We start from the raw sequence: 14,623 nt of genomic DNA, 5'->3' as shown, positions 1-14,623 counted from the left end.
CCAGGCCTCCCCGACCTGCTCTCTGATCCGCTAAACTTCACCCACCTGCTTCCCCTTCCCCACCCCCAGAGGTCAAGGTTTCCATGGAATCTGGGCATGGAAATAGGAATTAGGGGATTCTCATTCCCAAAGGAGTTCTCTTCGGCAAACGGTTGCATGGTCTTCCGGGCTGGTGCCCATCACAGGAGGACCCATTGCCATTTCAACTGGGCAATCAGTCTACTCAATCCCCATGACCTTGCTGGCCTCTCTGGAGGGTTAATATAATTTCTTGGAGGAAAACTTTCTCAGCACATGGGGCCAGAGCTCCTCTCCCACTGAATATTTCCATGGCCCAGTGCAGCAGGATTGGGATTGAAATGGGAATGGACCAGAAAAACAATGTCCCCGCTGGCTTGTTGCAAAGATGCCCAGGGTTCCCCCAGAAGGGCCACAGGTCTCAGTTCTGCAGACTGGAGGCTGCACACATGTTCTTCATGAAATAGGCATCCTGTCTTCCAGAACAGGTGGCCAGGGTGTTGCCAGCTGGTAGAGGAGATGGGGTCATAGCCACAAACCACACTCACCTCTCCGCTTTGTCCAGGACTTAACCTGTTGCACACACATCTCTCCTCTGAACCTCACAACTCTCCTATTGTGGGTAAAGTAAGAATTATGCTCCACATTTTACTGAGGCTCAGAAAGATGATGTGAGCTGCTCAGAATCACACAGTTAAGAAATCGCAGGGCTTCCCTGATGGCGCAGTGGTTGAGAGTCCGCCTGCCGATGCAGGGGACGCGGGTTCGTGCCCCGGTCCGGGAAGATCCCGCATGCCGCAGAGCGGCTGGGCCCGTGAGCCATGGCCGCTGAGCCTGCGCGTCCGGAGCCTGTGCTCCGCAACGGGAGAGGCCACAACAGTGAGAGACCCGCGTACCGCAAAAAGAAAAAAAAAGAGAAAGAAAGGGCAGAAGCAGGAATTGCCCTTAGGTGTCTGGCTGTCCAGCCTGGAGCAGTTTGATGCAGAGGAAGAAGGAGCGCGGACTTTGGGGTTAGACAGGTCTGAGTTCAAATGTGAAGTTTGCCACTTCCCAACTGTGTGCCCTGGGGCAAGTCACCTCACCTCTCTGAGCTTCCATTTCCTCACCTGGGATGGTAGTTAAAGCTGCCATTCATCCCCTGATCTTAGCACCTCACACACATTCCCCAGTGGACACCCACAGAAGCCCTCGGAGGCAAGAGCTTTTCTCACCTTCTTCATCTTTCAGAAGAGGATTCTGAAGCACAGAGAGACTATGTAACCTGCACAAGGTCACACAGCTGGGAAGTGGAGGATCCAGGATTCAAACACAGGCAGCCTGACCCCACGGCATCAGAATGCCCACCCCACAGACGCTGGAGAATTTGAAATGAAATCGTTTATGTGAAGTGCGAAGTAGGTAATAGATACATGTGGCTCCCTTCCTAGTACATCTAGTTCTCAACCTCAGTGATTCCAAAGGGAGAGTGTGGGACTGCGGGGGGCACTGAGGAAATTCTACAGAAACAGCCTCGGGAGGTCCCTCGAGGGGCTGCAGGCTGTGAGGGCTCTGGAAGGAATCCACAGGGGGCTGGGAGGGAGGAAAGCCTTCCCGGGGGCCTGGCCCTCATGCTGTAATAGGATTCCTGTTCTGGCCTCCGCATCTGGCCAGGGACCCCATCCCAGGGAGGCCCAGAGTCTGGCCCTTTGCCCCTGGAAGGGTGGGCCCTGGGTCGTGGCGGGGGTGGGGGGGCGCTGAGAGGTCAGGAGGGGCACAGGGGGCCCTCTGTGCTGAGAAGGCAGGGCCCTGGCACCCCGGCGCCCGCACAGCTGCTAGCGTCTGTCAGCCTCCCTGCGGGGCGCAGCGGGGGGCCTGCCGGCCTCTACATCTTCCTGACAGGCCCCTCTTCTGAGGCCAGGAAAGAACAACAATGATCCTCCCCTCACGGCGACCCGTTTGTTAGATGAAGGCCGAGCACCGGCACCTTTAACCTCCTCCAAGTCAGCGTGTCCCCGCCAAGGCCCCGAGGCCTGCGAGACAGAGGTGGATGGACGTGGCAGAAAGGACCCCTGCGCAGCCGAGGGGAGCAGGGCTTGCAGGAAGGGAGGGGACCCCATTTCGGCTTGTTGTTGGGGGAGGCAGGGGAGGAAGAGGAAAAGGCTGCATCAGGAGGAGGGTCCCCGAGGAGGACGCTGGGCCTGGCCAGACCTGAACCACCCCAAGGAACTTTCGGAATTTCCCCCATTGTGCTCGACAGGCAGGCGTGCCCTTGGCGTCTGCAGACCTGCTTCCGCACTTGCCCCCCTCCCACCTGTGCCTGGACTTGAAGGGGTGTCAGGGGAGAACCCGGGGCCTGGAGGCAGGGACTCCGATTCAAGGTGTGGCCTTGCCCTTCTTCTGCTGTGTGACCTCAGGCAGATCACACCCCTTTTCTGAGCCTCAGTTTTCTCGCTGGCCAAGTAGAGATGACAGGACCGGCCTCCTGTGGCTGTTATGAGGATAAATGACCTGATGTCTGTGAAAAGAGCTGGCTGACTGTAAAGGGCGATGTACCTGGGGAATTATTATGTCTTCCCCTTCCTTACTCAGCTGGACTACGGGGCAGGTCACGGCTCCATGGAGGGTGAAGACAGCCCATCCTAGTGGCCTCCTCACCCCATACTTTCTTCTATGGTAACGTAACAGAGGGTCAAGATCATAGCCTTGGGAATCAGGAGAGCATGCGTTCAAATCCTACCTCTGCCACTAATAAACTGAATGGTTTTGGGCAACTCTATCACTTGAACCTCAGTTTCCTTTTTTCTTTTTTTTTTTTTTGGCCGTGTCGAGTGGCTTGTGTGATCTTTGTTCCCTGACCAGGGACTGAACCTGGGCCCCGGCAGTGAAAGTACCAAGTCCTAACCACTGGAGCGCCAGGGAATTCCTGAGCCTCAGTTTCTTCATCTGTACAGTGGGAATAAATTTTTTCTTCTTTCCCCGTTGGGTTGCTGAGAAGAGAGTGAGGTGATGTAGGAAATCTCGTGCCATAGCTTGGTGTACAGTGTTTAGTGGTAACGTCTGGATGATGATGATGAAAATACCTGAGGTTTTTGCCTTGAGAACAACTCCAGAAGGCCACCTGAGAGGGACAAGGTGAGGTCATTAGCATTCACTCGTGTAGCAGAACATGTGAATCAGATAAGACACCTGATCCCTAGCAAGACCACGAGGGATGGGAGGGGAGACAGACAAGCTCTAAATATGATGGAAATCATTTTGGACCAGAATGTTTATTGCTGGTCCTGGGAATTATCTGGAATGTATATATCCTTTTTGTCTCAGAAAACTTTGAGGCAGAAGGGTTACTACTCACCTATAGGACTTTTGTGAGGCTCAACCAATTAGATGGACAGGTCGGAGTTGAGTAAACCACGGAATACAGTCCTCACAACGGTCACAGATGCTCCTAGGAAGCTTCCAAGACATTTCAGGGGAATGTCCCAGGGGGACCTGATGACAGGGTCTTCCCCTAAATCCCAGAAAATACTGCGTTAATAATAGAGACAGTTCCCTCAGATGAAACTTCTCTCTTGTGTACATATTTTTTAAACCTTTGGTGCAAACGTCACTTGTCTGCTACCAAGATTGTGGGCAGATGACTGGAAGGCACAGTAATGCACACAGTGGCCTGCATCTGGACCCCAGCTCCCGGAGGTCACATGATCTCTGTTTCCTCAACTGAAAAGTGGAAGCTGGCTGTATAGACGATGTGCAGTAGGTGCTCAGTAAATGCACCCCTTCCAGAGCTTCTGTGCCTGAAGGAGTTAAAGGCACGTTGATCTCAAGGGAAGGCTCTAAGTTAGGGCAGCCAGAAAAAATACAGGGAGCCCAGTTAAATACGTTCTATGCAATACTGGGGACACACTTAAGCTGAAAAAGTATTTGTTGTTTATATGAAATTCAAATTTAACTGGGTGTCTTTTTCTCCCCCCTAGGTCTGGAAACCCTAATCTAAGGCAAAACTAATCTTCAAGATGGAGAAGGCTCTGACCTTACTTTCTGAGTCGGGATATTTGCACTTTGACAGAAGGCTCTGGAAGGAAACTCTCAAGGGGGCATTCCAGGGGGAGGGGTGGTGGTCCGGTAGGTTTAACTTTGGCTGTGGGCTTTCTGGTTGCAAGAGGAGCCCAGGGTCCCCCAGGAAGGTCTCCCATGGAGGCCTTTGGAGTGAGACAAAGCAGACAGGAGGAGGGGGAGGAGGAAGGGCATGCAGGTGAAGGGAGTGAGGACAAAGGTGAGTGCCCTGGGCAGGAAGTGCTGAAAGAGAGAAGGAGGGAGGCCTGGGCCGGGCGCCAGCCTGGGAGACTCCCAGGCCCACTTCCCGGGGCGCACTTTTCCAGCCCTTGATGCAAGGCAGCAGTGCTATTATTTGGGGGAAAACCAGCTAACCAGATAGGACAGCAAACCGGGGATTTATGTGGTGTGGGAACAGCTCGGGTTTCCCTCACTGTTTATCCAGCAGTATTTTTTAAAACAGAAATCAGCACGCAGGTAACCACAGCTGTGAGTTACTGGCTCTGGCTGCGAGGTCTGTGAGGGCTGGGGAGGGTGGGGGGGGTGGGGGTTTCCTCAAAGGTGCTTTGCTGTGCATCGGCTTGGAAGGTGCAAAAGGAATGTGCCCTTCCAGAGCTCGGGGCCAGGTGAGAAGAGTGGCCCTGGGCAGCTCCTGTGTCGCTCTTTCTCCTTAGGACAAAGGGCAGCATCCCTGAGGGAACTGTGACTGTCAAGGCCTAAAGGCTTCGAGACCTCTAGGTCTAGGGGTCGTGAACCCACAGGGGCCGGGGAGGGGTGGGTGGGCAAGTAAACACAAGCTAGGAGAGCCAGCTGGGAGCCACAGGGGTAGAGTGAGAGATGGGGGGGCCCAACAGCTGCTTGACACTGGCCAGTTTTGCCTTGCAAGATCTTGGCTTGGTTTAACCAGACCTTTTCTTTTCTTTCTTTCTTTTTTTTTTTTTTCAAAACCATGATTCTAGATTTTTAATGCAATCTCTCAATTTTTATTCATTTATTTATATTTATTTATTTTAAAAGGGAAATCTAGTTGATGTACAATATTATATTAGTTTCAGGTGTACTACATAGTGATTTGACATTTGCATACATTCTGAGATGATCACCACGATAAGTCTAGTAACCATCTGTCCCCATACAAAGTTATTACAATATCATTGAATATATTCCTTATGCTTATTTATTTTATAACTGGAGATTTGTACCTCTTAATCTCCTGTACCTATTTCTGGCAACCACCCATTTGTTCTCTGTATCTATGAGTCTCTCTCTCTCTCTTTTTTTTTTTGATACATTTATTTATTTATTTATGGCTGCGTTGGGTCTTCGTTGCTGTGCATGGACTTTCACTAGTTGCGGTGAGCAGGGACTACTTTTCATTGTGGTGCGCGGGTTTCTCATTGCAGTGGCTTCTCTTGTTGTGGAGCACGGGCTCTAGGCATGTGGGCTTCAGTACTCGTGGCACACGGGCTCAGTAGTTGTGGCTCGTGAGCTCGAGTGCAGGTTCAGTAGTTGTGGCACATGGGCTTAGTCGCTCCACAGCACGTGGGATCTTCCCGGACCAGGGCTTGAACCTGTGTCCCCTGCATTGGCAGGTGGATTCTTAACCACTGCGCCACCGGGGAAGTCCTATGAGTCTCTTTTCATTTTGTTTTGTTTTTTTGTTTTGATTTTTAGATTCTACATATAAGTGAGATTGTACAGATTTTGTTTTGTCTTTGTCTGACTTAATTTCACTTAGCATAATACCCTTTAGATCCATCTATGTTGTCACAAACAGCAAGATTTCATTTTTTTATGACATATATATATATATATATATTTCACATCTTTATCCATTCATCTGTCAATCGACACTTTGGTTGCTTCCATAGCTTGGCTATTGTAAATAATTCTGTAATGAACATTGGGTGCATATATCTTTTTGAATTTGTGTTTTCATTTTCTTTGTGTAAATACCCAGAAGTAAAGTTCCTGGATTGTATGGCAATTCTGTTTTTAATTTTTTGAGGACCCTCCATACTGTTTTCCATAGTGGCTGCTCCCATTTACAATCCCACCAACAGTGCACGAGTGTTCCCTTTTCTCCATATCCTCACCAGCACTTGTTATTTTTTGTCTTTTTGTTGATAGTCATTCTGACAGGTGTGAGGTGGTATCTCATTGTGGTTTTGATTTGCATTTCCCTGATGATTAATGATGTTGAGTATCTTTTCATGTGTCTGTTGGCCATCTGTATGTCTTCTTTGGGAAAATGTCTATTCAGATCTTCTGCCGATTTTTTTTTTTTTTTTTTTTGGCGGTACGCAGGCCTCTCACTGCTGTGGCCTCTCCCATTGCAGAGCACAGGCTCCGGACGCGCAGGCTCAACGGCCATGGCTCATGGGCCCAGCCGCTCCGCGGCATGTGGGATCCTCCCGGACCGGGGCACAAACCCGCGTCCCCTGCATCAGCAGGGGGACTCTCAACCACTGCGCCACCAGGGAAGCCCCTCTGCCGATTTTTTAATCAGGTTTTTTCCTTGTGTTTGTTTGTTTTTTCTGATGTGGTAATTGTATGATCTCTCAGTTTTTAAATATTGGTAATGAATTTAAAACACTGCTAGTCCGAGAATTCCCTGGAGGTTCAGTGGTTAGGACTCAGGGTTTTCACTGCTGAGGGCCTGGGTTCAATCCCTGGTCAGGGAACTAAGATCCTGTAAGCTGTGCAGTGCGGCAGAAAAAAAAAAATGCCCGTGGGCACAATTTGGTTCTTTTTTTTTTTTTTAACATCTTTATTGGAGTATAATTGCTTTACAATGGTGTGTTAGTTTCTGCTTTATAACAAAGTGAATCAGATATACATATACATATATCCCCATATCTCTTCCCTCTGGCGTCTCCCTCCCTTCCACCCTCTCTATCCCAGTCCTTTAGGTGGTCACAGAGCACCGAGCTGATCTCCCTGTGCTATGCGGCTGCTTCCCACTAGCTATCGATTTTACATTTGGTAGTGTATATATATCCATGCCACTCTCTCACGTTGTCCCTCAGAATTTGGTTCTTGAACTGCCACTTTGCAATTTCTGGTCTCCTCCAAGTCTGCCTGCTCCCATCTTACAGATGATGAAACCGAGGCCCAGGGAGGCCTAGTGACTTGCCCAGAGCTGCACAGGTTGCTGTTGGGAAAACCATGGGTCCAGGAAGCCTGTGCAGTGTTCCTTGCCCAAGCTAGCAGTTTTGTTGGCTGAGCCCGAGGTCTTATCAAGCAATTCTCAAGTGCTTCCCATGTATCTCTCATTTGCACAGACGTGACATTCACAAACACACCCGTAACCTACTCGATTCTAGCAATGACCCTGAGGGAGCCGGGCTGGCATTAATCCATTTTTGTACAGGTGGGGAAACCAAGGCTGGGAGAGGCTAGGTGACTTGCAGGGTCAACAGTCTTAGAAAGGGCTGGAGCTAGGGCCTCCAATGACCGATCCATGATTTTTCCAGCCCCCAAATACTGTCATCTTTGGGGGATTCAGCCTGAGATGCATAGTAAACCCCTCCTAAAAGGGAACAGAAAATGGATGGGATACTTGGGTAAACTGAATGTTCTTCGTAACTTAAAGTTAATTGAAAATCCATAGGTTATCAATTTTCCAAGCAAGAGAATAAAATAGAAGATATTTCAAAAAGCAATTATACTAGGCATGGTTTAATCTTTCTTTGATGATTCCGAAGGCATTTCAGGGGAATGTAATGCCTTGGGGTATCATTACGTACACTAATAATTACTGTGTAGGGCTGTGAGACAAGTTCTCATCAATTTCCTCCTGGCTATTTGGGGGTGTTCTAAAAGATCACAGCCCACAGTGGTGAGCGTGTGTCTGTGTTCCTGATGCTCTTTCCATCTTTGCCTGTTTCAGGGTGGCCTTGTGGAAAGACCAGTGTCCCAGGAGAGATCTTGCTGTGTTTCATCTGTAAAATGGGGATAGTGCTGACTCCTTCTATACTCACTGTATGAGGTTCTACTTAAAGGATCTCAGATCTCACAGCATCAGAGCAGGAAGGAGTTTCCGATCATAGGGTACATCAGCTTCATTTTACCAGGGAGGAGTCTGAGGCCCAGAGAAGTTAGGGGCCTTGTCCAAGGTCACACAGCCAGGGAAGGGGTGTTGGAATCCGGTTTTTCTGCTTTCTAGACTTTCCTGAATACCACTTTGAGGCAGAAAAGACCTGTAAGAACTGAAAGATTAACACACAATTACACGTGCAAACAGAGACACACGGGGTCTCTCTGGCCACAGAGAGGAAAAGCTCAGATCTCCCCAGCCAATTCTGGGGAGGCTGTGAACCCCTTAGTTCAAGGCAGGGAGGAACCCAGGTTAGGGGGTAGGGTAGCTGAGACACCCCTGTGAGATTTATGGTTTCATGAAAGTCAGAGCATTTTAAAATGTGGTAATTTTGAGTGTGCAGCCTCCCAGGGCCCTTCTTCTTTTAATTGAAGAAATAAACAATCTCCCCTAAGGTATCCTTGGCCAAGGGGAAAGGCAGGGGCAATGTTGACTGAGGAGGGGGCAGCCTGGGAGGACACTGGGTCATGGAGAAGTACAATAGCCAAAGAGCTAGCTGGCCTGGCCTGAGCCCCAGGGGAGGCAGGTCACAAGGGGTATGCCACACATATCAACATGCGGACACACCTGCACACCACCTGCCTGGGCCCTGAGAGTCCCTACGTAGAGCACACACATACGCAAAATCAAATACAGAGCGGCTCAGCGCACCAGAAGCTGTATGTGTGTCTGTGGCGTATGCTCTCAGAGCAGCTACTGGGTGACCTACTCACGCTTAGGGCAGAGCGCTCGTCATCTGGGCAGAAATACCAAAGCAGAGGCAGACACACACGGCACAACCACAAATGCTTGATCTAGGTACTCCCACCTGCACACACACACAACTAGACACACTAGAAGGCACGTCAGGACGGAAGTGTCCCCACATGCCTCTCCCTCTACACATAGGAATGTTCACCCTCCCCAACCCTCTAAGGAACGGTTTTATCAGTCCAAGTTCTCAGACAGCTGGACACAAGAGATGAGCTCTGAAACCCCGATGTACATGGGCGCTCTGGTCTCACACACACGTGCACGCACACTCGCATGCGCACACTGACGCGTGTCCTCAGCCTTTGGGTTAGTTTTGCTGGTTCCATTTTCAAACAGTAACAGCATTCATCTCCTCTGTCAGCTTAACCCACAACCCAACTCCCACGTTCGGCACACAAACAGTTAATGTCCCAGTTCTTGGACCTTCGGAGCATCTCACACCCTGGTCAAAGGGTGCTGCTTTATAATCTCTGGAGGAGCTTCCACCTATTATACAAGGAAAAGAAGAGTAAGAAAAACGGGTTCAGGGTTTAAGGTTGAAACGTTTTGGAGCTAGGGACTGGCCCTGGGCCCTGCGGCGCCATCTGGTGGTGAGAATAAGAACTGCAGCGCATTCTACAATGAACCCAGGTCTAAGCTTCGACCTCTTCCAGAGTGTGAGGACCTGCTTTTGACCCTAGGATGGTGGGGGAAGGATGGGGTATCAAGCCCCTGTGGCGTCTGTGGCCCCACAGCTGCATGCAGACACAGAGGGTGGGAAGAGAGCTACCTGCTGTTTACTGAACCCCTCCCCTCCAAAGCACCCCAGGCTTATGTCGGCCCCAGCTTCTGTTTTCTGGATTTTAAATGGAAGATAAAGTCAGGGGGGGTGGACAGCTGTCCCCACTACAGGCCTGAAGTGTCCCCTTCCAGTGAGACCCAGTGGCAGAACTGGAAGGCAGATGCTATCAGGGCCTGCATCTGCCTTGTTCACCTGCCCGGGCCCAAAAAATCACCTGGCACAGTACCTGCCACAGGCAGAATCTCTAATATGGAGAAAAGAATTCCTGTCTTACTAAGTTCAGGCATGGCCTCTCCGAAAAGGTGACATTTGAGCAGAGACCTGATGGAAGGAGCATACTGATATCCAGAAAACAGTCTGGGCCAAGAGAGCAGCATGTGCAAATGCCCTGAGGCACAGGGGCACTTGGAGACCCCAAGGAATGGCAAGGAGGCTGGAAAAGAGTGAGCGAGATGGAGAGTAGTCAGAAATGTAGTCAGAGACAGCTGGGGGGGAGGAGGGGCGCACTACTACGCATTGCTACCCATCTTGTTCCAAAATGGAAATTAAGGCAGCTCTGGGCATTCTCCGTGAAGAAACTGCCAGGGACTCAGTACCACCCTGAACACTTGGTGATACAAAATGATAAGTCCCTTCCTCCACCAGTCATACAGTCCGATTTCAGAGATGAGACATATTCATATGAATAATAACAAAGGATATAAGAGACCCAAGCATATAAGAAACATAGCAAACAGTGTGGCATCCACAGGCACTGGAGGCCTGGAAGGTCATTTGGGCTCCGAGTAGCCCCAGAAGTCATCATGGAGGACACGAAGGTGTGAGCCTGGCATGGCAGCATGGAGGAGAGGGGAGAGGGCAGTCAGGAGGGGGCACAGTCTAGGCAAAAGATGGCAGGGGATGGGGAGTGTCACTTTGAGAATAAAATCTGCCACGTTTCAGGAACAATAGAAAGTGTCTCGATCATTTATTGAACATGTATTTACTGAGCCAGGCACTGTTCCCCAGTTGAGCCCCTTCCCGGCGGGGTGACTCATGCTGAGTCCACAAACCTCTCTGAACCTTAAGGCAGCATGGTAACTACACCATGAGCAAAGGCGGTACACCCACGGGGCCTACAGTGACAGGCCGGGTGCTGTGGTGGTGATAGGAGGCTTGCCCAGGAGCTCGCAGTCCAGAGAAGGGAAGATGGCAGATCCATTAACCCCAGAGACAGACTGGGACTTGAGGCTGAGAATGGGTGAGCAGAGTGGGGTTTGTGGAAGGACAAATGGCCCAGCAGGACAGGGCTGGGGTCCACACTCAGGATGAAGCGGCCTGACCTGCCTCCCCCGCAATGCACTTTCCAAGAAGGCTTGTCCCTCCAAAACGCAGGAGTGGAAATTTCAGAGAACCCATCTCATTCTCCCTGCGCTGCTCAGAGAAGACGACTGTAAGTGTAAGAACACTTGTCAACCCACAGACAGGCACTGAGCACCTCCCTAGGAGATCAGAGAAGAGGCCCTGGCCTGGGAGCTCCTGCAGGTTGTCCTTGGGGGCCCCACGGGGCATCCTAACGTCAGGGCAGTGGGGAACAGGAACAAGCCAGAAGGAGCGGTTCTGGTGGAAAGCAAGGAGAGAGGATGTTGGAAGGGTCGCTGAGAGGCAGAATGCAGAATGGAGAACGCGGGGTGATGAGTCAGAGGGCACTGGAAGGTGCTGAAGTCGTTTGTGTGGGGGGGTGGGTGGGGGAGATGAGTGTTTGCACAGGGCATGGAGCTGCCCCAAGGGTGGGCTAGGGGCAGGACCTGGAGGGGGAAGGAGGCTGTAGGAGGGGGAGGGGAAGGCAGCAGGGAGGCCAGGGCCGCCGAGGACTCTGCAGGAGGCATCTGTGCCCATTAATGGTGCCTGGGGAAGCAGCTCTGGGTTCAGCAGGTCTCTGGAATGCTCCTCGGGCTGCTCCTTGACTTACTGCCACAAGCCCCCCGGGTCTGGGGGTCGCATAAATTCAGGGGCGGGGCACACCTGTATTTGTCGGGAGCAGTCCAGCCCGCCTTGCCTATTGTCGCTGAACAGGTCACTGAACTTGCAGAGCAATCAGATCCCAGGCGGGAGGGGCCCAAGGGCAGAGCAGGCCCTCCCCCCACTGCCACCCCGAGGATGGGCACGGCCTGGTGCTCCTCTGGCTGCGAACACGTCTGCTTTTCTTTCTTCACTTGGGAATCAGAAAAGAAGGTTCGAGGCCTGGCTTTGCCCCTCACCGGCCCTGGGACCAGGGTCATGCCTGATGACTTCTTGGAGCCTCCTAACTCCTGTAAGCCCGCGAATCCAGGAGGCGGCTGCTAACACTGTCTTCAGGGCTCCAACTTCTCTGGTTTAAAAACCCTTTCTCCTCTGACATGGACACCCCCCCACCTTGTGACCCTGCACTCACTCCCACCTCAGAGGGGTCAGGCTGTGGTGAAAGGTCAAGGTGAAAGGTCATTAGTCCTGCTGCTGCTGCCGCTGCCCTGGGGTGAGCAAGATTCCCAGGCAGCTCCACTTCCAGAGACTCTGAGGCCCCAGGCAGGCCACGCAGACACTGCCCCAGGGTCGGGTGGAGGACGTGTGTGCCTCTTTCCTTGCCAAAGCAAGGCATGGTGGTGGTTGCTCCCAGATCCCAGACCACAACAAAGTCCCGCCGGCTCCCACCGCTGTGCAGTCAGTTGGCTTCTTCCAGGCCTGGGTCACCTGTCCCTGCCCTGGAGAAGAGTTTACACCGTGAATCCCTCCTCGACCAGAGGAGGCTGGGCAAAGTCACCGCCACGGGGGCCCTCGCCACCATGTCCCAAGCACTCCGACTTTTTTTTCCAGAGGAAACAGAGCCTGTGGGGACTCAGCCTCCAGCCCCACTTTATTCCTCTTAGAATAAAGCCCTGTTTCCGGTAATGATGACTTTGGCAAGGGGGAGTGGGGAGGACACAGAACATCCAGGCTAAGGAGATTTGTGACAATTTCTCCATAGGGAGAGAGGAGAAATCATGAAAGACTGGCAGGGTTGGGAGAGCTGGAAGGGAAGGCTGACCACCAACACCAACCCGCAATTCCTATGGGCTGTGTGAGTTGGTATTCTTATTTACCAAAGAAGCTGCATGTACTTGCATTTATTTTCATCTCTCATATCGATCATCAGGGACATTTCCTAGTTCAGGATGACAGAAAGCACCAGTGCCTGCAGGGCGGTCAGCCCTTGGCACCTGGGTTTGTCTGGGCCACTCTGGGCAGCCGTCTAGAAGGTAGATGTGGTGCCCTCCATTGGGTTTCTGAAATAGCTGAGGACAAGCGCCCTCCCCTCCACACACACTGCCTTCGGGGCTTCAGGGATCTTTGGTGCGCTAACCCTGAGATTTCACAGATGGGGCAATCCTCAGCCTTTCCATCACGGACTGGGACCAGAACCCAGGAGGCAACACTGGGAAGGCATGTCCCGTTTTCCGCAGCCGGCCGGAACGCGGCGGCACTGTCCAGGGACTCCCAGTTTCCCGATGCAAGAGAAACGCCCTGGCAGTGTTTGGCCCCTACCTGCCCACAGATTTTGGCTCCAGGGAGCCTTGGAGAGAGGAGCCACGGGTCCCATTTGTCCCTGCTCTGGGCGCTGAAAGCGGACTCCTGGTCCCACGGCAGCTCAGCCGGCCGCCCACAGCCTCCCATCTCCCCCTGCTGGCCGATCCCAGAACTACACCCCCGCCTTGCCTGGTGCAACCCCCCAGAAATCAGCAGGGATGTGCCCACCGGTCCCAGGGGAGTCATCCTGTGTCTCATTGTGGACACGGGTCTGTTTTCATTTTCTTCCTTTTATTTACTGCTTATTCTGGGGGTTGAGGGTGAAGGAAGGGCATGACTCCAACAGGGTAGGATACAAATGAATCTCACCTCCCAGAGAGGGTTTGAAGACCAGCCCTGCCTGCTTTTAGAGAAGGGCAACTGTCTGTCGCTAATGATTTGTCTTTGGCTTTGGCTTTTAATGGGCCATCAAGATATATGTGAAAGAAAAGCGAAGCTTTTTTTCCACGGAGGTCCAAGAGGGTGTGGAGTGGGACCCCAGAGGAGGATGGGGGGAGGGGGAGTAAGCAAGGGGATGGACTTAGGGACAGATCTGGGGAAGTGGCTCACTAGGACCCTCCTGAGTCAGGAAGTGCTTGTGAGTTGGACAGTGAAAAGGATCAGCAAGGACACTGTTTACTAGAGTCGTCACCAGCCAATGCCCACGGCCGAGATGGCCCCACTGTCTGTGCCCAGGGACCTGCCGTTGGATCCCCAAGTCTGCACCCAGGATGGGAAGTTCTCTCTCTCTCTATCCATTACCTGGACCTCTAGAGCCCTAAAGCAAGTCCCTGGACTCCTAGGCAGGTGGGCAGAGGAGCTGTACCTGGGAGGGGGCTCAGGGGAACACAGGGAACCCCCTTACACATAGGGTCTTCTGGAGGGTCTTATTCAAGGACTGAGTCCTCTGGGAGGAAGGGGTCATGGCTTCATTTGAACTGCTCAGCAAGTGGTCCCACCCCAGGGAGGTCCTGGAGGGCGGGAGCGGGGTTGGCGGGGCAGCTTGGTGAGGCTGGGGGAGGGGGGAGAGGGAAGAAGAGAGGGAGGGAAGCGGCGGAGGGGATTTATGTTAATCCTCAGAGAGAGAGAGATTGGGGGAGGCCAAGCCAATTTGCTGCTCCTCAAAGGTTTGCCTGGGTCTGTGTGTGTGTTGGGGGCAGATGGCCCAAGGATGGGTCACACCAGAGTGGCCTTCCTGCCCCTCCTCTGTGTTCCTCAGCATTGCTGGTCCAGAGACACTTTCCTTCAGAGAAGAATATGGCTGGTGGAAGGCGAAAGATACTGCAGAGGGAAGGAAGCACAGGCCTGCTGCCTTGAGCATTAATATGATTTAGGAGAGACACAGGTCACCCTCTCATGACTGAAAGCCATCCCGGAAT

At 52.1% G+C, this 14,623-nt stretch overlaps 1 long non-coding RNA gene across 1 annotated transcript in view; it reads right to left on the bottom strand.

Moving 5' to 3' along the window:
• Positions 1-14,623, bottom strand: part of LOC125962024 (uncharacterized) — a 216,687-nt gene that overhangs the window by 184,959 nt on the left and 17,105 nt on the right. The window lies entirely within an intron of this gene.

The sequence above is a fragment of the Orcinus orca genome, chromosome 19, assembly GCF_937001465.1.
Source record: "Orcinus orca chromosome 19, mOrcOrc1.1, whole genome shotgun sequence".
NCBI lineage: Eukaryota > Metazoa > Chordata > Mammalia > Artiodactyla > Delphinidae > Orcinus > Orcinus orca.
Note: the sequence above shows the minus strand (reverse complement) of the source record. Positions and strands in the feature narration are given on the sequence as shown.